The sequence below is a fragment of the Pteropus alecto genome, unplaced genomic scaffold (genome assembly GCF_000325575.1).
Source record: "Pteropus alecto unplaced genomic scaffold, ASM32557v1 scaffold20, whole genome shotgun sequence".
In the NCBI taxonomy this organism is placed as follows: domain Eukaryota; kingdom Metazoa; phylum Chordata; class Mammalia; order Chiroptera; family Pteropodidae; genus Pteropus; species Pteropus alecto.
Genome location: NW_006436298.1, coordinates 18139159 through 18161771, shown reverse-complemented (window position 1 = coordinate 18161771; position 22613 = coordinate 18139159).

Genomic DNA, 22613 nt, shown 5'->3' with positions numbered 1-22613 from the left:
CTCAAAATTATTAAATACTTCAAGATTAACCTGATTACACATATGTCAATCTTATACTAAAAAATACAAATTTCTGCTAAGAGGAAGAAGACTTAAATAGAGAGTAATACCATATTTAGGGGGCAGAAGAACCAAATATTGTCATTCTCCCCAATCTGATTTATGGATTTAATGTAATCTTGTCAAAATCCTAGAAGACATTTTTTGGAGAAACAAGCTGATTCTCAAGTTCATATGAAAATGCAAAGGATCTAGAATAGTCAGTCTTGAAAAAGTTGGAGGACTAAACTATCTGATTCAAAACTTATTATAAAGCTACAGTTACTCAAGACATTGCCATATTGGCATGAAGATAGATGAATATATCAATGGAATAAAGAGTTCAGAAATAGATCCACACACACATGGCAAAATTATTTTTGACAAAGTCTAATTCAGTGAAGAAAACATGGTCTTTTCAACATCGTCATCATGCTGGAAAATTTGGATATCCATATGTGAAAAAATGAACTTAGATTCATACATCACACCATAAAAAAGTTAATTTGTAATGAATCATAGATCTACATATAAAACCTAAAACTATAAGACTTCTAAAGGAAAAAAAAAGGGGAAAGCATTTGTGAACTTGGGTCAGGAAAAGCTCTAAAAGCATGGTACATAAAAAGAAAAAAATACTTAAAATTCATTAAAATTTAGAACTCTGTTCTTTGAAAGACTTTGATAAGAGAATGAAAAGACAAGCCACGGATTGAGAGAAAATATTTGCAAATCACATATATGTTAAAGGACTTGTAGCCATAATCTATAAAGAAATCTCAAAACACATAAATAAGAAAACAATTTAAAGAAAATATGGCAAAAGATTTGAACAGACACATTTCCAAGGAAGATATATGCATGGCGAAATAAGAATATGAAATGATTCCAAACTTCATCTGCTATTAGTAAAATGCAAATTAAAACTTCAGTGAGAAAATACTACAAACCTATTAGAATTGCTAAAACTAGGAAGACTGACCATGTCAAGGGCTGGTTAAGATAGGGAAGAACTGGAACTCATACACTGCTGGTAGGAATATAAAATGATATGCTACTTTGTAAAACAGTTGAACAGCTGCTTGAAAAGTTAAACATAACACCTACCATAAAACGCAGCCATTATTTCAGATATGCAAGGACTCAAAAATTTTGCCTCAAAAGTGATGTTTCTCAGGAATGTACCTGAAGGGTACTGTAGGAAATAAAAGAGAAAATAAAACAAATGAAACAATGTGGTATTGATGCCAGAGTAAAATGAAAAATTGACCAGTAAGAGAAACATAGTCATAATATATTGTCTCAGGAACGAATAGTATTTTTGTAATCGTTAATGAAAACACCAAATATTCATTTAACCAAAAATTATGAAACATTTTTATTATTATTATTATTTATTATTTATGCCTACAGCACCTGGTCTTCCCAGGTGGTCTCCCATCCAAGTACTATCAGACCTTGCTTAGCTTCCGAGATCAGACATCAGGCTTGTTCAGGGTGGATGGCCATAGACCATGGATTGTGGCTCCACTGGGACACAAACCCAGGACCTTCTGCGTGTAATGCAGACGCGCTAACCACTACACTATGAAACCACGTCCATGATAGACTTTATAGGAAAGATTTGGTAAGGGAGAAAATATGATGGGGGCTGAATAATATACTATAGTAAGTATTTATTGCAAACCAACTCAATTGATTTCCAATTAACCCTTAGATTTAGTAATACAGAAGCTTCCAAAGAAGACTGAAGTGGGTGTAGCTACTATTCAATATCCTCAAACCAGGTTTTAATGAAAAAGCCAGTCTCAGAACAAATTATGTTACACAGTTTTGCCTATTCCATAAACATTTATCAGCAAGAAGGTACATAGACAGTTATACACTTCGGGAGGTCTCTGTTCTTATCCTTTTAGGTGTTCTGACTGCATCCAGCATAAAGAGTTTATCGGAGATAAGAAGATGTTTTCAAGGCAAGGTTCAGCTAATCTTATGATCAGCAACTGATGACCAGCGTCCTTTCAAATTAGTCTGTTCAGAGGACCCTCTAGGAATTAAATCCAGGGTCAATCGTAAGGATATAAACTCCAGGCTTCTCTAGATTATTTCCATGTACAGTTGAGGACTTTTCTAAAGTATTGTAGCTAGTCCACATATCTTGATTTGCTAATTGTACAAAGAGAGCTCATTCGAATTTCCATTTACAAGCCACTCACTAATCCACTTATGGAAAACCATTTTTCTACATTCATTATTCTAATTATCAAATCCTGTAGTGTAGGGGAAAAAAAAAACCAAACAAGACAGAAGCATTTGTAGTAACAGCCTCTGGAGGGTAGTTTTTCTGATTAGAATTGTAGCTGACTGTGTCTAAGGTATGATTAGAGTAACTGCCCACACATAGGATATAATTAAGCCAATGCATACATGATTCAATCTATGCTGAACTATTTTAAAGTATTATATATAAAATAATGAAAGCCAATAGATGAATGTCTAAAATGAATAAAATAACTAGAGATACAAGCATATTATTTAAAAAGTTGAATGTAAATACCAGAAAAAGGGCTGAAAGAGTTGAAAGTGGTTACCCCCAGGGATGAGGGGTGGGGTGATGTGTGGAGTGGGGCAAGGGATTACCATTGATTTTAATTTTAAGTCTTTTGGTACCATTTACATAATTTTAAAGCCATACACATATATTTCTTTGCTAAGGATAAAATTAATTTCAATAAGACAAAAAGTGAAAAACAACAGCCAGGATAAGAATCCTCTCCTGGGGAACTGAGAGGAGCTTCCAGTCCTCTATGGGGGAGAAAGGGACAAAAGCTTCTTGTCGCCCTTGTTTCAGAAAAGCATTGCAGTTGTTCCTGGGATCTACTGATGTATGCACTTTTGATGTTCTCCTTTGAATAAAAGATAAAAGATAGACAAGATGGTAATAAAAAAATTAAAATTACACACTAAATGGAATATAGATGAAGTACGGAAAGGAATATGCTTTGCTTCAAAGCAAGAAAATTCCACAAAGAGTTCAAGACCTTGATTTGAATTAAAATGAATAAAAGTAGTTAGAAAATTTTCTGTATTATACACTACTTTATAAAGATCTTTATAAGAAGAATTTCAGGGACAGGATTGAGTTCAGGGCAACGCCCACTCTGCATCAGACATTGTGCTAGCTGCTGCAAGAGCACAGTGATAAATAAGGCAGCCTTTGTTGTGAAAGTGTTCATATCTGATGGGGAAAAAAACAAACTTAAGCCAGTCTGTTGATGGATATTATCTAAGATGTAGAGTACCACTGTAGTTCTCTAAACATGGCTATACATATGTCTGCTTACAGGGGGTTTCCTCCACTGAGAATGAGCAAACTCACTTTTGGAAAATAAGCAAAACAACTGGTTGACCTTTAGTAAATGTCTCTAAGTCCTAAGCCCTAGGAATCCAAAGGGTTTGTGAATCTGTTTATTTTCCCTTTTTTTTCTGCCTCTCTTGCCAAACTTTACTGAATACTTGCTGAGGAGAAGACTGTTCGATATGTTTTCAGTGGAACCAATGTTTTTTCAGTATTAGGAGGAAGCCTTTAGACAGTGAAGGGGGTCGGAGTGGGAAAAGGAAATGACTGTTGGAGCCTAAAGCTGGGGGCTCAAAGGGCCTGTGTGGCAAGGGGCAGAGGGCTGAGGTTTAGAATGCGGGGGCATCTAATAAAGGTAGAGTGTGATACTGGGGAGGGGAGCAGGTATTTGGCTGGGGCTTCAGGACCTGTCTGGCCGGAGGTATTATTTTTTCCAGTTTTTATCACCTAGTACACTGTAAAAGCAAAGTCATGACTCCGATTAAGAGAACCAGTGAAAACTCCCCCTTCTAGTCCAAGTTTTCTTGTGTGAACCAGACAAAGACCTTGCACTCTTTGCTAAGTTCTTTGACAGTAGTTAAATATACTTATGACTATGCCACTGAAAGATGGCAAGTTATCCTCTGCATATCAGATTTAAAAATTATGCATTTTTCAATAGTTTTTCTTTAAAGAATGTTTTTATTATTTTTACTTCTTTAAAACTGGGTCATTCATATTTTGATATATGGTTATCATCTAATGATCAGGAAATTTGATTTCTTAACCACAACATTCCATTTTAGTATTATGTCACAAATGATTTTCCTGAGAGAACTAGCTAGTAGTCACTGGTTTCTAGTAAAATCCTAGGCACTCCTTTAACTAATAGATTTTCTAATCATTGTAATTGCCATTGCTAGCCCTATTTGACAATAAAAAGCAATAACTAGAAGTAGATAGCTCATATTTCTGTGTACTGTTTGATGTATGACTTCATCCAGAAACAGAAACCTCTAAATGGCATTAATATAGATAAAGGGATCTAGAAGAAACACTGTCAAGATTTCAGGACTGGGTGTATGTGGTTATATTTATTGAGTAAAATTTTAGGAATAAATGAGTTTAAAAATTCTTTGGGGTACTTTAAAAGAGAGGTGATATGAAAATCCAAAGAATGATTTATTTTTATGCTTTGAAACAAAGGAAATTAGCATGAGCAAAGGCTGGAAATTTTGAAGAAAATAGCTACTTACTAATGTACATATATACAAAAAAATTTTATGTACATTCGTAAGGGTAAATTTTACTATTATAATTCCAGGCATGATGGATTCTCATTATTAATTTTTGTCTTATTTCATTCTAAAGATTATATAATATTTCTTAAGAAATTAACATATTTTCATGCAACTTGTTTTCTTTCCTAATCATAAAAATATTTGTTTTCTTTCCTAAAGAGCTAACTATGGGCATTTAATCTTTTAATCCTCAGAACTGTACCATGAAAAAGTTTTTTTTTCCAGTTGAGGAAGCATCACAAAAAATGGGTATGTTTCCTAAAATCACAGAGCTAATAAGGAAGAAAGCTAGGACTTGTACTCAAGCAAGTTTGATTTAGACTGTCTGCACATGTACACTACTCTAGAATATCTGACAGTAGCTATGCTATTTCCACTGTGGAGTCTTCTTTCCCCAGTTAGCACTTTCCACTGGGTATGCAACAGTCCACCAAAAGAGACATTAACATATCTACCACAGGACATGGTGGTAATGTAACCTGAATTTTTCAATGTCATGTGACTTTAAGATTACCATTCCCTTCAGAAACTCAAAGAAGTAGGAAAATGCTATGAAGTGGATATCTCAATGACATCCAAATTGTTTTTGATGAATAGTAGGAATGTAAATGAATATTAGTTCTCTCTTTTTAGCTCCTTCTCTAATCGTATTTATAGAGAATATAGTTATTAAAACTCATAATCTTGACATGCTGATTTACCAGTTTCCTTCACATAATCAAGTGTGTTCCACATAGATGATCATCATCCCCACCTTACTACATATGCCACATGGTAGGGCTAGTTGTTTTCAATGTTCTGTAACTTGAAAGTGTTTAGAACTCATACCTTTTGACCTTAAGAGCACTGCTCACAAGAGAACAGAACAATAATTTGAGGAGAAAAAAATTAGGTTGATGTAGACAGAAAATTTCTCTCTCTGCAACAGTGCCAACTCAGAGCCAAAAACATCACTTGACCCTAAAGTTGATCTTTATTTTATGCTGCGTGGCATACAAAAGAATAACAGAAATCTCGTCAAGCTTTGTTGAGCACATTTATTGTTCAGTGACAAAGTTGAAATCACTTTGTTCTAACAGTTGACTTCCACTGAACTTTGAAAAAAGTAAGCAATTACTTGGTTCATGTTATTTAGCAAAGTGAACGTTTGCTTAGTTTAAGCTTCCAGATTTGATCTGTCACATTAGAAATGATAATACCCCTAAGCAATTATGGCATTTGTCATTTGTTGCTCTATTTTCTATTTCCCTAAGCCCCAGATGAAAAATAAATCTCTTGATTGCTCCATGTATAAACCAGATGGTAACAGCTATTGCAGAAAGAGCTGTTCAGCAGTGATGAGACTCGGTTAACAAAAGTAATTTTTGACGTTTTTTTCTAGTTTTTAGTCTTCAACTCTCTACAGAATAAAATCCAGATGGACCAAGTTGTTGAATGTGCTTTGTACATAAATGGTTAACTTCTGGTAGATATCTTCTCATCAGTTGCTTGATTCTGCTCTTTACAGAAAATCAAAAGATTTGCTTGCTCTTTGACTTGGGGAATTTATTGTTTTTTCTCTTTTTGTCAGTCACGTGGAAAAATAAGTTGCTCTTCAGGGAATAAAACTTAAGTTCCCATCTAAAAGTATGGTTTAAACATTTTTCCTGATACCAATTATTTAAATTAAAGCTCCCTTTACTGAGAGAATGTATAATGACTATTTAACTTCTGAATAACATTGTGGGGGAGACAAAGATGAATTCATAAAGTTCGTTCATCTTTTTCCTGAGAATTTGTAATCTATAAAAGACTAATATGGAAGATCAGGAAAAAAGAAAACATTCTCCACCCCAAATAAAAACAAACAAAGAGAGAAACCTTTATTATTAGAGGGAGAAAATGGGAATGATAGAATTTCAGTTTCTTCAAAGACAAACTACTTTCTCTTATGTGTACTTCAGTTCCTTCAAAGTGCACGTAGGTGACTGAGATTTGTTATACAGAATTGTCAGCTATAAAATAGTTAAAAGCTGAGAGGTGTCTACCAAAAGTGATGGCATTAATTCTAAAATAGTTAACCTATAGCTCCTCTCACTGTCTACATTAAAATAGGAATATAAAATTTCTTATAGAGCCATTCTTTAATAAAACAAGGTTATATATTTTTGAGAGAATGCAGTTTTTCTGTTATCTATTAAAGAAGAAGGACATTTATCTATTCCTTGCAGTATTATATCAAATTTTAAAGATTAACATGAAAATAAAAAGAAGAAAAAACTTCAGCCTTTTCTCTAGTGGAATCTGTTATCTAATTCATCAATAGTCCATTCATAACAACTCTGAGGCTTATGATAGAATTAAGGTACACATGAAAGGTTAGCAAATTTTATGTCGAGTTAATACAGTTTGGTCTTTAACAGATTCCTGTGCATAAAGAGTAGAATATAGTATAATAGTACTATAAACTACTCTAGATTACTCAAGGATTTCTCTGTAATGTTACAATGTCGTTAGGGAGACAAAAAATAGAAGAATTGTTTAATTTTCTGTTAGTCTTTGTTTAGATTTTCATTTGCTCGAGAAGTCTAGGTTTATAGTTATTTGAAAAGGAGATTAGACTAAAATTAGGTGGAATAACTTGTAGCTAGTGAGCCTAACTTTGGGAGTTACCTTCATAGAATAAATCATATCCCAATTCCACATAACATCTCCTCAAATATCTGAGAGTAGCAGTGGTATTTCCCCTGACATGATGGGTGTCCTCAACCATTCCTCAAATGATATGTGAAGTTCCCTTTACCATTCTCCTCCTTTCAAAATTATTCTGGTAAGATCCAATTCCAATATAGAAATGTTATCATCAATGTCATTCTAGATATTAGAATATTATAAATGTCATGATGAATATGCCTTCAGATCACATTAGTTCCTTGGCAAACAAATCACACAATTGAGTCATATTAAATTTAGAGCCAACTAACCCTATCATTCTTTCCCATGCATATGCTGCCTCTAAAACCCGTTCTCTCCATTCTGTTTTGATCCAAGTTATGTCTTTGGATTATAGTGCAGGGCCTATAATACACCCTATCGAATTTCATATTCCTTGATTTTCCTTATTTTATTTACTTTAATATTCTTTTGGATCCAGAATTTGACATTGTATTTTCTGTCCATTCTGGCTTCACATCATTGGCTCATCTGCAAAACATGCCCTTGAGGTTTTCATGTAAGTTGTTGATGCAAATGTTAAAGAGGGTTATGTACTGTTACATGACATCTGATAATTGCCTCCAAGTTATTATCAATTAGTCAGCATCTCAATGAAAATGATTCAGTTACTAATATATTTTTAAATATCCTGACAATGTATTTATGTGTTATCTTATGCTTTGATGAATTCTAGCTATATCCTGCCTGCCATTTTTTCCTGATATAGAAGTCAAGTTATTCGCTGAAATTTATAGCCCTTGCTTTAAAAGGATTTGTTTACAAAAACAAGAAACAAAAAAATTCATATACACTTTCATAAAATTTGATTTCGTTTATTTTTTATTGGAAACCCCAAGTCTTTGTTAATTATAATAGATAAATTGCTTTTAGAGTTCAAATTTATTTCGTCTTATCTATTAACAAAACCAAAGAACTGAAGGTTCCATTTTCAAGGTTGGGTCACAGTTTTGTTTATCAACTGTTACCCATTTATATGGGGATTAATGAGCTTCTGGTTATTAAAGATTGTGTATCTTCCTAACATAACGGTACTAATTATTTTGTAGTAATAATATTCCCTCATTTATTCTCCTAGATTAATTTTTTTTGCTTGTCATGATAAGAGTTTATCTCTTTTTACCTGATTATTTTTTTCATTTCTTAGTCATAATTTGGGTGATCTAGAATATCCAAAAAGTTGTTAATAAATGACTGGCTTCATATGTCCAGTGATACTCTAATATTCTCTCCTAAGACATTAGCTTAAAGGAGAGCCATTGTCCTGAGTACAGCTCTGAAAGTATATCAGGGTTTTTCTGGTCTCATTGTCATTTCTGCAATCATTTATTTTTTTCCACTAGAAGTTGATATCCCAATGTTTTGATATCTAATGCAGCAATAATATTTGTAAAGAGTTTCTAAGAATTTACATCCACATGACTAAAGATATAATTCCACATCTAAATATATAAAGGAGGGGTCCATATAAACTATTTGATATTTAATAATATTGACTCAAAATTAATAAAAGTAATCTTAATTGTCAGATATTTTGAGTGTTAATAGTTTTTATAATAGTCAATATTACATAATTAAATATAATTGTATATTATTAAATTATTATACTATATTATTAAATAGTAAATAGTTATTTAATAAATGGGTGAAAGACAAAAATTTAATCATTAATAAACTTAATTTTATAAAAATATATTACAGTTAAAATTCACAACAATTTATCTTCCTGATTTATTTTGCTCTATCACCATTCTCTGAGCCAACAGCTTCAAATACTGGATGTTTAATATAGTACACCCTTAATATCACCATCACATAAAAGGCTAGCATAATTCAAGTAACCAAGCAACCATCATTTCCACAAAGACCCATCTCTGTCTCTAAACAAGGTCTTGCCTTATGACTAACCCTATGTTGATCTTTCAGAACAGGAACCTAATGAATTATTTAGAAAGAAGATCATCTGAGCCCTACATACTATAATGGGCCTCAAAAGGGGAACAAGAAAAATAGAAAAAAATGGAAAGGAAATAGTCAAGATTTAAGGCACTAGTTCTCAACCAGGGGAAATTTTGCTCCTTGGGATACATTTTTGACGTCACAATTTGGGAGGTGCACTGAGATCTAGTGGATAAGGGCCAGGGATGCTACTAAACATCCTGGAGTACACAGGACAGCACTGATTTAGAATCAAGTTTTCAATTTTAAAGCTAAATTTTTGTTTTGTTATTAAAAATTATTGGGTGACATTAATAAAATCAAGTTTCAAGTGTACAATTCAACAGTATGTAGTGTATATGCTGTTCACCACCCAAAGTTAGATTTCCTTCCTTCATCAAATATTTGAGCCCTTTTGCATCAACAAATGTAAGAAGACTGAAATCATACCAAGCGTATTCTCTGACCATGATGTTTTGAAACTGGAGATCAACTGGAGATCATTTTGTTTTTTAAATCCTAAGGGCACAGTACCTTATATAAAATGAATCTATTTTATATTGAAAATCAAGGGATTGCCCATGGGATTATACTGTCAAGACTTTGAACTTCTATTTCTTCTTATATTATAAACAGCCTGGTGAGCAAGGACTGGCCTTTATTGTGGAGACAATACTTCTGGTGAACCCCCAGAAAGGTCATAAACAAATGACAAACACTCTCCTCCATAATCTCCTAATAACACAAAATCAGGAAAACAGCAAAAGATATGGTTTGTAAAATGAAATGAATGACTGTGTTTAAATATTAGATTGACTATATAATGCATTAAAATGTTTTTATATGTATTCTTCAGAGATGGATAGTTTTTCTAACATTTAAAGAAATTTCCTGCAAGAAGATTCCAATTCCTAAAGTGTCTACAACATATCTTTAAATACATCTGAGAAAGACTTAAAGAACTTAGATAATTGCCATGAAAACAATAGAATTTTACATCACCCTTTCAAATGTTTTATTTGAGAGAAAGAAAGGGTTTTTAAAGGCCACTATTTCAATGAGTCATTTCTCTCTTATTTCACACTCAAGTTTGTATCATCTGCTTTTGAAAAAGAATAAATATTTAGTGAAGACACAATGAATGCTATAAACTAAACAGAAAACTAAACATGTAACTAGGTAGAGTAAATGACATTTTATAGACATTTTACCTTTTCATTTTATAGATTTTACCTTTTCAAAGATACTTTAATAGGACGATCCCTAAAATAACTCATTTACTACATAGTTGAGCATCTTACATCTGGATAGTACTACGGTGCCCAAGGGAGACTGAGGACGAATTGAAGAGAGTGAAGCCAGAAATAAGAAAAGAGAAGCTAAACTCTCATTTCTTTCATGTGAAGGCTGAATAGCAAACCTATATCTTTTGTGCAAAACAGAGAATACAGAGAACAGCTTGAAGCTACTGGGGTTTCAGAAAGGTAGATTCCATCTAAGAGGAAATCAAAGGTTGAGAGTTTATTTTCTTTCCTCATATCCCTCCGGGGCTTAGGAGAGAAATAAGAAAATCTATACTAACTGTCTTAATGAAGCAAAAGAGCTTCTGACATTTGGAATTTATATTTCTTTGGTCCTATGGTTTTTATGGTATATTTATTTATATCTTAGCTCAGTGATGAAAAGGGATGAAAAATTTATTGTTTAAAGAGAATTAAGGAGTCAGAATTATGCCAATATAGTTTTGCACATTCATTCATTCAACTAGTATTTGTTATGAACATAATATATACTGTACAAGTGATACCAAAAGCATCAAGAAAGAAGTCAACCACACCTTAATTCATGTTTCCAGGGACGAGTGTGACAATAGTAAAAAGGCTCTTTGCCTATTCTCAGAGAAATGAATCAGAACACATAGGATTACATTTTAATATAAAAGACCCAAGTTAGGAAGAAGTGAATGCTCCCTTATGTTAAAAAAATAAATAAATAAATAAAAACACTGTGCTGGTTATGAAGTTAGTTTCTCAGTTTCAAATCCACTGTTCTCAGCATTGAGATATTAGAGCTGGTTGTAGCAAACTGCTTTTCCATTTATTTGACAGACAGATGTGTAAGGGGCATGAGAGGGAGCCTGGCGGGCTGAAGGAGAAGGAGAGACTCATCTTGCCAGGTCTCTGCTGGCTTGCTTTTTCCATTTACTGTGAGTGTCACCTTAGCCATACTTCTTCATGTTGGCTGGAGCAGTTTGGGGGTTCTGTGCTCTACCATTTAAAAAAGCCAGCCTCATGGCTCCCTCTTAGAGTAGCCAGCACTAGCTGGCAGGACTCAGAGGTCTGAGTTCCAAGGGTTTCTCCCTTAAACTTCTAAGTTTTAATAATTCCCTCTTCTTCTCTTTGTACCCCCAGAACTAAGGGGGTAGCTTCTTCCTATATAGTTTCAATTTTTATGATGTTAGTGTTTTCTTGCCTGTCTTTCAGTCTTCAACACTTAGTTCAAAATTATTTATATTAAATTCCTTCTGACTGGACCCCAACTGATAGATTAACTACTCAATAGACAGCATGTTGTACTGATTTATATTAAGGCTTTAATAACATTAGTCATAATCAGGATCACGATAACCCACCTGTGCTCTGTAATTATCAGAGCAGAACACTAAAGTTCTTGTGGTTGATGAAATTTTTGTAGTAATTATTTGTGGTACATTATTTAAGTACACATGCTTAAGTGCATTACTATATGAAAAACATTTAAAACAGCACCTGGCACATAGACGACTGTGAGGACTGTGTGTGTGTGTGCACGCATGCATGTGCATGTCTATGTGTGTGTGTTTATGGAAATCAATTTATCTACAGGGTGATTGCCTAAACATATATACACACATATTTTACATAAACAAAATGAGATTAAATAAAAGATAAAATATGACTGTTCTGCAAGTAGGTAGGTACAAGCTGTAAAAATTCATGGCAATATTATCTTTGATACATTTAGTTTCCCAACATACATTCAACAAATACTCATTTTTAGAGATGTCGGTTTTTATGGTTCTTATGGGGGAAATGTCTCCGCAACAAATGAACAAACTTCATGTTGGTTAATTCAGTCTTACATCCTCCCTGCTGCCTATGGTCTAAGGTACAAAACAGAGGTATGAAGTTCAGCACCACATTCATCTAACTTGCAATGACCTTGTGTAAGCATACTCTGAATATTTCCATTCGTATCATGTCAGGGAGATAGTATTTTATCACTTGCCTGATTTGACCCCTACAAAATAATCATGTTTCACATTTCTGATTTTTTTTTGAAGTGCAAAAATTTGCTCTTACCACCATAATTCACTGGATATTTTATTTGATTAGAATTGAAAAAAAGTCAACATTTTTCATGGACATGTGAGATTAGTAATTTAAAAAATTTTTCATAACTCAGAGAAGTTATTGATATTCTTTCAAAACTCAGAACACCTGAATGATTGGTGTACTTCTGTGTGAGATTAGGATTTTTCTACTTTTTCTCCGAGATCTTAGGAGAGTTTCATCCTAGGAGACCAGTGAGAATTTCTGTTACTCTTGTGTGTTTGTCTGATTACTGTATATGCGTGTGCTATTAAATACACTCTAGGCAAAAGTGATCCCTTTAATTTTCCATAAAAAAATATAGTTTTTCATAAATAATGCTTCTTTTTTTTAATGCTCATGTGATATGCATTTGTTTGTATCACAGTACACAATTTTTTTCCCCAGAGAAAGTTTCTGAATCCTACAACATTCCTCTCTCCCTCCATATCTAGATCAAGTCAGACTCAGCTGGACTTCTGATATGTTTTGAGTGTTTGAGGAAAGACACCATAGAAATCAAATCTTCCTAATCGATCCCATGTTGTATTTATTGCATCCCCCACAACTACATATTTTTCTAAAGATTCCATTAAATATAATAACATAAACATTACTAAAAAAATAGTTTATGAATCCCGCTATGTTGTCTCTGTTAGTTATTGACATTTTTCTCAGTTTAGTTACATGAAAAGAGATTCTTTCAATTATCAAACAGATGTATATAGATACAGCAAATCCTTAGGCAACCACCCTGTAGATAAATTGATTTCCATGAACATTACAGCAAGTTATACGTGTATTTTGATCTATTTTTAAAGTTGATTTAGAATTCACTGTAATAAGGTACGTTCTGATTCTCCCAGTAGGTCCAGAAGTTCTATAAACTACTTTAAAATGCCAAGCATTGCACACCAAAAACCTTCATAGATATTTTCTGGATTCTTAAATACAAAAGAAAAAAAAAGCCTTCCAGTTCCTATTAAAAGTGGAATCTAGAATCTTCTTCTGAATGAAACGTTAATAGACTTTTCTTGTAGATTTGGTAAGAACCATCCAGAGTGAGATTTTTTTTTTTATTTGTAGAAATATACTAATTTTACTTATTCTCTGAATCTAAGGCTGTGATTTTTAGCCAAGGACCACTATCTTTTTTTTCAATTATGTATCCTGATCTTGAAAGAACTCCAGTCATTTCATTTGATTTCTATATTACAACTTACTTTCCTTTTTTTTTTGTAAATCCAAGCCAACATTTTATGTGGAAAATTACAGAAGAGGAATTAGAAACTATGATATGATAATAATAAAATGGTAATTGTAGAAATTCTAGATTCCACTTTTAATAGGAACTGGAAGGCTTTTTCTTCTCTGCTAGTATTTATCTAGTAGTTTCCCATTTAGATGAATTCTTCAGATTAGCTAGGTAACTACCTGCTCCCTTAGAAGATGAAATCCAGGGTAGGTTCTCTTCCATGTGCTTGGGAGTGAGGAAAAAGGAGCAAAGGAGGCTGGAGTGAGAGAAATTTTAGTTGTGTGACAAAAGGAACTTTCAGGAAATGAAGCAAGAGTTGTGATTGGACTGGAAAACTTACCAACATCAATCTTCACTGACCTCACAATTTTGTTTGAGGTCAGTACTCTTTAACAAATAGCATATTGAGGACACATTTTTAAACCTATATTTTAAACATCTTATAAGTCTTGCTCAACAGTAATAATTAGAAAAAAAAAATGGTATAAAGAATCCACTTAATGCATGGCCCTTAGGTGCTTTTGACCTTTTGGAAGAAGGAGCAAGGAAAAGTTGACTGAAAGCAGGAAAAGAATGAAAAAGGAGAACAGGTTGTTACAGAATAACTGAGTATTGTCAAGGAAATAGGAAAGTTTGGCACTATAAGTTAGAGTTGGTTTATACAACCACTTTAGCAAAGTTTAGAAAAGACAGGTAAATTCATCAAATATTCCATTGTAATGTGAAGCATTACCTATTATTTACTTTTTCATATTCTGCATGTGTCTATGAGAGGAAACCATGTGCTCTAATAAAAATGATTTTTGAGTTAGATAAAATGGTATCCAAACCCACAGAAATTAAAGATATAAAACATTTTTCAGATACTATAAAGGCAAAATAGTCCTTTCTTTAGCTATTGTGTATATGTGAAAGAATAAAATATCCAAATAAATCATAGCTTTCTTGCTTAAATTTTGTGTGTCAGAAACCACTAGGTGACAGTGTGACTTCAGAACAAAATGAGCATACCTTTTCTGAGTTCACATTAACCCTGAGATGTGAAATTTTAGCATTTAGACTTAAGCTACATTTATTGTTAGACACAACAAAAACTACTACTTACAGAGTTGCTTTCAGGTTACAAAAAAAAAAAAACAATTAAAAGGCTAGAATAATTGTTATTATCTCAGTTAACTCAAATTTCTCTCTACAACACTATGAGTTGACTCATGGTAGGCCCCTCCATGGTTTATACTAACATGGTCAGTGTTACTGACCAATGATTCAGAATTGGGGGCTGGCCCTGTCAGAAAGATAAATGATGTGATTGGATGGTTGGGCTTTGAACCATGTGATATCAACTCAGCCTCTGAGGAGGGGAAGAGGACAGCAGATTGAGTTCAACCATATAGACAATGATTCGACCAATTGTGCCTACGTAATGAAACCTAATAAAAACCAGATACGGACGCTCAGGTTAGTTTCCCTGGTTGGCAATACTTCAAGTATTGTCATACATCTATATTCGTGCTGGGAGACTGATCTTCCTAAGGATGTGGAAGCTTCATGTTTGGAAACCTCCCAGCCCTCACCTATGCATCATTCCTTTTGGCTGGTTCTGATTTATATTCTTTTGCTATAATAAGACTGTATTCTGTGATTCATTCTAGCCAATTATCAAACCCAAGGAGGTTGTAAGAACTCCTGAATTTGTAAGTAACTGGTCAGAGTTAAGGGTGGCCTTCTGACCCCTAAAGTTGTGGCTGGTTTCTGAAGTGAGGGCAGACTTGTGGAAGCCTATCCCTTTAACCTTGGGTTTGGCAAGCTCATGGCAACACATGAGACAAAAAGCCCAGGTTCAAATTAGTTTAACATACTTTCATAGATATTTGAATTTTTTCTCAAAATCAGCATATAATTCTCCATATTTCCCTCAGGTATTAGTGACACTTGCCTCTGAATACCTCTTTTACGTTAAGCATTGAGTCAGCTCTTTTTCTCCAACAATAATAATTTATGACTTACATATGAAAACGTTGATTTGAGGAGTGTGACCTCCTTTAGGTGTAGATTCTTATGAGAGGTGAGTGAGTTATATATCTTTCCTTCTAAATCTGAGTTGCTCACATTCCTAGTCTGCCTTTATAAAAAGTGTAACCCAGAGAGGCAACAAGTATACGAGAATAGGTATCTTAGGTCCATGTTACACATCAGTCTTATCCCAGGGTGAAGAAGGGGCCAGAGATAATCTGAGGGCATGGCACAATAAGACTACAGTTTTTAGGCTCTACCTAACTTGAAGATAGTGAACATTTTACATTTCTTTGATCCAGCTTCAGATGTTTTCCTCCCCCTTTCTCTATTAGCAACTTGATTTCCCTATCTGAGGCCTTTTCTCCACTGGAGGCAGACTTGACAGATGCAGAGTCTGGCCCCTCAGTCCCTCCCATAGCCACGAGAAGTCAGAAGGGCAGATAAGTGACTTAAATTCTTCCAGTTGAGAGCTTTGATTTCTCAACAGGTGGCGTAAAGTTCCAGGAATAATTAAAAGTCAGTCGGCTTTAGGTAAGTCAAAGTGTTCCTCTCTCTCAGATTCAGTTGCTCAAAACTTTCCAGTAAACCTTAGTTTTTCCCTTAGGTAGGCAGTCATATTTTGTTGCCTATAATCAAGAATACCAACTCACAGAGTGACCTGAATTTAGAAAGTGACTTATAATCGTGTTTTAAGGTAAACAAACTCCCTAAAGTAGAATGTACTCTACTAGTAATGGCTCTAAACAGAATTATGTTCATAAGAACCAGGCTGGATGTAAAAGAATTAGAATATGTTAGTAAAGCAAGCGCTGCTTCAGACATTTAGAAAATATATAAATAACCTCAACAATAGTCTGACCCATGACATGGCATGAAATAAAGATAGGAATGACACAAGTGTCAAAGAGTAAATATAGAGAAATAGGAAAAATGTTGTAATGATTAGATTCTAAGATATTTTTTTTAAGTAAGAAAAAGGATTAAATCAAAATATACATAAGTATATTAAACCATTATGTTATAACTCAGAAATATTTACTAAAGATCTACCACATGCCTAACACTATAAAATTGCCTTTCTTCTCTCAACAATAGAAAATGAGGTTAGAAATAAGAAATCACATCCTAAAACAATCTATTTGGAAAGAATTATTTAAGGGCAGATAGTAGTTGAAATTTCCTATGGAAGATATGTAAAAAACAATTTTTATTTTCTACTCCTGAATGGTTTAGATGTGAACTTAAGTTAGAAAACCCTCAGTATTCTGAATTCTGTATAACAAGCAAATATTGTTATAATAAAAAATTGTTTCAAAGGAACACCCACTGCGTACAACACTGCCACTAAATGTGATCAGAGGAACAATAACATCATCAACATTTTGGAGCCTGTTAGAAATGCAGACTCTCAGGCCCTACTCCAGATCTACCAACCCAGAATCTGCATTTTAATAATATCCCCAGGTGATTTGTATTTTGTATTTGTACTAGTATAGAACACAGCAAACATTTTATTGTAAACCAAAATCTCCTGCTTTCTAGTCACTTTTTACAAGTCAATAAGGCATATTTAGAACATGAATTAAATTGCTTAGTTCACTAACATTTGTTTAATGCAGTGGAGTTCTAGGCTGAAAGAATTAATTATACTGACAAATTATATTCCAGGTTGAAACTATGTGGCCATTTGAATTAATCTTCAGACTTAAATCTAGAAAAATAATTTTAGTGATATTAACCTAATTTCTGTGATCATGGAGTAGAAAGAATAATAATTAAAATGCCTTAATGTTAAACAAAAGGATTGTATTTAGCCACAAAAAGTGAATTCCCTGTAATAATACAGAGCAAAGATCATTTTTTTAAACTAAACTTTTAATCACTTCAATTTGAAAATTTTAACAGATGTGCTCAATACATATGGGATACACACACACACATGGACATAGATGTATAGATAGATGTCTTTATCTCCAAATCCCAAAATACATGCCTTTGCATAGTCCCCTCCTACACTGTATGTGCAATACAATAGAATCTGGTGAAAATGATGAACTTTCCTTACTGGAAAAACATCACCTCCTCCTCTATGCTCCCTTGGATCACTTGTTCTGGGGGAATCCAGCCACCATGTCATGAAAACACTCAAGCAGCTCTACGGAGAGGTCTATGTGGTAAGGAACTGAGTCCTCCTGGTAATAGCCAGCACCAACTTGCCAGCCAATTCAGTGAGCCATTTTAGAAGCAGACATCCCCAGGACAATTTGATTGCAATCTCATGAGAGACTCTAAGACAGAATCACCCAGCCAACCACTGTTTCTTTGACCCATAGAAAGTATGAATAATAGATGTTATTATTTTCTTAGAAGTAATTTGTTATGCAGCAACAATTAATGCTAGATATAGATTTAATGTGAGATTGGCATTACATTATATCGTATAAATTCTTTCTACAATGCAAGTTTTAAAATGATCATCTGAAGTAAGTAAAGTTTTTAGAGATCACCTGATGTAGAACCTTATTCGTAGAAAGGCCTCATGTAAGCCAGTCAAGATAAATTAAAACTATCTGATAGTTTAGGAAGCTATGTTCTAGAAGTTGTTATAAAGATCATCACAAAAGAAAAGAAAAGATTTGGTTTGCCATAAATGTCTGATAGTAAAATAAATAAATAATTATTTTCCATGTAAAACCGTATAAAGTTTGAAGGGCCAAAAATTGAATGAAGAATCAAACTCTTCTCTGGTTCATTTTATTTTTTTGAGTGACTTCTTTTAAAAAATCACACACATGTTCACATGATTATTTTTCTCAAAATAGTTTAATTAATATAAATAATAGTTATCATATAATAAAAAAAGACATCTTCCTAATAAGCAAAATAAAGAGGTGTTTGAGGTTGACCAAAAACCAAGGTAGCCTACGTACTTGTGGGTTTAGGCTGATTAAATTCTGGGCTTTTGCAGCCAGGAGTTCTGTCTGAAGGTGTTACTAAGGAGGTGTGGGAAATGACCTTTGTTGGGTAGGATAACTCAGTAATTCACTCTTTCTGACAAAAGCTAGAGCCAAATATAACTCATCTCATTCTCTCAAGGTAAACAAGACAGAGCTGAAGTCTATTGGAGTTAGTCTAATGCAGAATAATTCTACAAGACCAATACAAATTGTTGACAATCTCACAGAACATGGAGATATTACCAAATATAAGGAAGAAATCATCATAAAAGGCCAATAAGAAAAATAAGTAGAACTCAAGTGTGAACTTTGAGTATTTAGGTTAATAATGAATAAATAACAACAACTAATAACAAAGGTCTTCATTAGAATGAGTCATTTTTCACCGACCAGTGTGGGATTAGAAGAGAACAGAATTCACAGATGATAAATAGAAAATGTATAAGGAAAGGAGAGCACTCTAAGTCAGAACAGAGATAATTCTCTTAGTCACATTCAATGAAAGTCAATTCTTTCAAAATTCTTCGTGAGGAATAAGAAGTCAAAAAACAAAACTCTACCATTTTTCATTTATAGTTTACAGATATAACTTGATCAAGTTAACTACATAATAGGCTATACAGATATCACTTCATTTGGTTATGGTCAGTTCATTGAGTCTCTATTCCTTTGTTATATAAGTCTCAAGCTTAAGAGCCCTTTAACTTGGAAGGCAATATATTGCAGCAAGTTTTGGTACCTTCAGAGTACATGGGAGTACAGTCCACATTTTGGCACCTGTCTGCAATTCTAGACATTAAATATCACATGGACACAATAAAAAATATGGGCTCAATAAAATTATAATCATCCAGATTATATAAATACATATTTTGTTTTGTTAGAATTGAACAGACAATCGAGAGAAATAACAAAATTTTGGATATTTAGTTGTCCAAGTTAAATTATTTTGTGAATTCACTGTCAAAATTTACCCCTGTCAAAAAGGAGAATGTACAAATCTTAATGGGTCAAAGAGTGCAGTTAGCTCTAGGTATATACCACTGCAATGGAAGTACTGTTCCCCTCAGAGTTGGATGCAGTGGTTTGTTACTTTCTGTAAACTTAGGAGAAAATTTGATTTTGCTAATTTGGTATTTAGGGAAAGGCAGCAGCTATCTTTAAAGAATTGCCAAAGGAAAGGCTCACTTTTCATATCTACTTTGTATTTATGATCATGATCCTTCTCTTGCAAAGGCATCACTTTCCAGTCAAAGCAATGAGCCTCCTTTATCCCCTAAGGCCTCCTAGTAATGATCTTTCTCATATATTTTTAGTGAAGCTATAGGCTGTGGTCCAAGAGTCAAGAAGCTGGGTTTTTTTCTTTTTTTTTTTTCTAGTTCTGAGGCAGATTCTCTATAAATCCTTATAGCAAATTTTTCCTTCCTGCCTGTTTTCTCAAATGCAAAGTAGAGATATTTTCATGATTTTCTTCTTCCCAGCAGAGTATAGCTGGAAAAAAAATTTGCAAGCTTCTTGGGAAAACATGTCACATAAATGCCAGATATTATTTTATTTTTCACTAGGTTAATTCTAGCTTAAGGGGGGCAATGAGGGATGAGGGGCAAATAAGGTGGTAGCTTCAAGAGTAGTTTGGTAAGTGTTTTAGAAGAATAAACTGCTGAGTCCTGATCTCTAAGGCTTTAGTAGGAATACTTGGAACTACTCAGCAGGTGACCCACCGTAGAACTGTTGGCTGGGTGTATATACTCCTGGCACATATTAGGGCTCAGGAGTCTAGAGAATAGGAAACTATGAACCAAAGAAATGAAAAAACTTGGAATAAAGTGATGGTGGAAAGAATAAAAAGAAAAAGTAGATTCCCAAGATCTATGCACAATTTAAAATATTACACCTCTATTTCAGAAAGTCCAACTGTTTCTATTTACTGTGCACATAGACAAAGTTTTTGGTTAAAGGCTTAGAAGGAAGCAGTTACCTGTCACTCTTTTGCCAAATCTACTTGAATGAAAGATTTTCAAAATCTATCTGTTTTTCATTGGATTTTAAGGAGGATTTTATTCTTACTTCCACTGTATGTTGCACTTCTCTTTTCCTTTTCATTTCAACTCTTATAGTTAATATCTCCTCAAATTTGTACTACTAATTCAACATTCTGCCCATCCCAATCCATCTGAAACACTGTGACCAGAATAATCCCAATATTATGGCTTTCCACTCTTATCTTTAAGAAACTCCCTCATTTTTAAACATATAACATATACATTCCGTGTTCACACATTCAAAGCCCACCACGGTTTGTTTTTAACTTACCTCTTTTTCATCTCCCACATCCTTCTAATATCAAATCTAAGGTCTGGCCATTCTGGGTTGGTCCCCATGCCCTAATTAGTCTTGTACCTTACTTACTCTGGACTTTACATATACCTTGCCTTTAGACTAGCATGCTTCTCTGATGCTTTTCCAAAAGAATTTATGATAACTCACATGTGAAATTTCAGACTATGTCTCATTTCCTGTCTCCATAATAATTTTCCTGATCCTCTGATTTGAAAATAAGCCCTCCCACATAACGTTAGCTTGTAATATTTATATGTCCTGTTCATATAACTACTTAAATTATAATTCATTCATTTGTTATCTTTCTCTAGTTATTTAGTCACTCATCAAACATTTACTGATCCTATATTATGTGCCAGAGTCTAGACAGGAATTGGGGATATGGAGACCCAGTACTTATTCCTGTGTAACTCAAGACCATTGTGAGACCCAGTACTTATTCTTGAGTAATAAGTACTTGAATAATAAGTATGGAGACCCAGTACTTATTCTTGAGTAACTCACAGACCATTGTGAACACAAGTGTGTAAGCAAACAAAGAGTACCATGAAACCTGCTGCAAAGAATTGATGTTATCAAGTATAATATGAGCAGAGTGGAGGAATGTCTAAACTACTAAAAGAAGTAGCAATGTAATCTAATAAAAATATCAAAATAATATTAATAGTAAAATGAAGGGCCATACTTGGCATTCTAAAGTACAGTAAAATTCTCTCAAGAACAATTATTATCACCACTTTTGGATGAGGGAACTGAGACTCAGAGAAAAATTAGTTGCCCCAGGCCACATAGCCGGTATTTAGCATAGCCATAATAACACCTAGCTCCTTTGGAGAGAAAAGGGTCAGGACATCAGGGAAGGATGGGGTTGGGGAGTCATAAGTGGAGGGAGACATTCTATCCCCTAATAAAGAGTAAGTCATTTAATTTTGTAGACCAGGTCCTACACAAGTTTTCTTCTTATGTATTGCTTGTGTAGTAGTGTCTTTAATAATAATTTTAAAAAATAAATATATTAAGTGTAGGCTAAAATAAAGTGTAGTCTATGCCAGGTAAAGGTCATAAAAACTTTAGACAACTTAGCAAATAAAATCTTCTATTATCAGGCAGGTTTGAAATGAATTGGGGCTAGATGGAGGGTCAAGAGATAGGTCAAGTTATTACCTTTATTAATGATAAAGGATAGGTCATAAGTCAGTTAACCAAATGGCCTGAAAGAAATTTGCCTATTGTCATAGCCAGCTCTAGAAAACAGCAGGATTTACTGCAGAGGTGCAGCCTTCACCACTAATCCTGCCTCACCTGAGCTCATGCAGTCTCCTCAAAGAGATGGGGAGAGGAAGGACAGGGCAAATACCAGCCATTCCT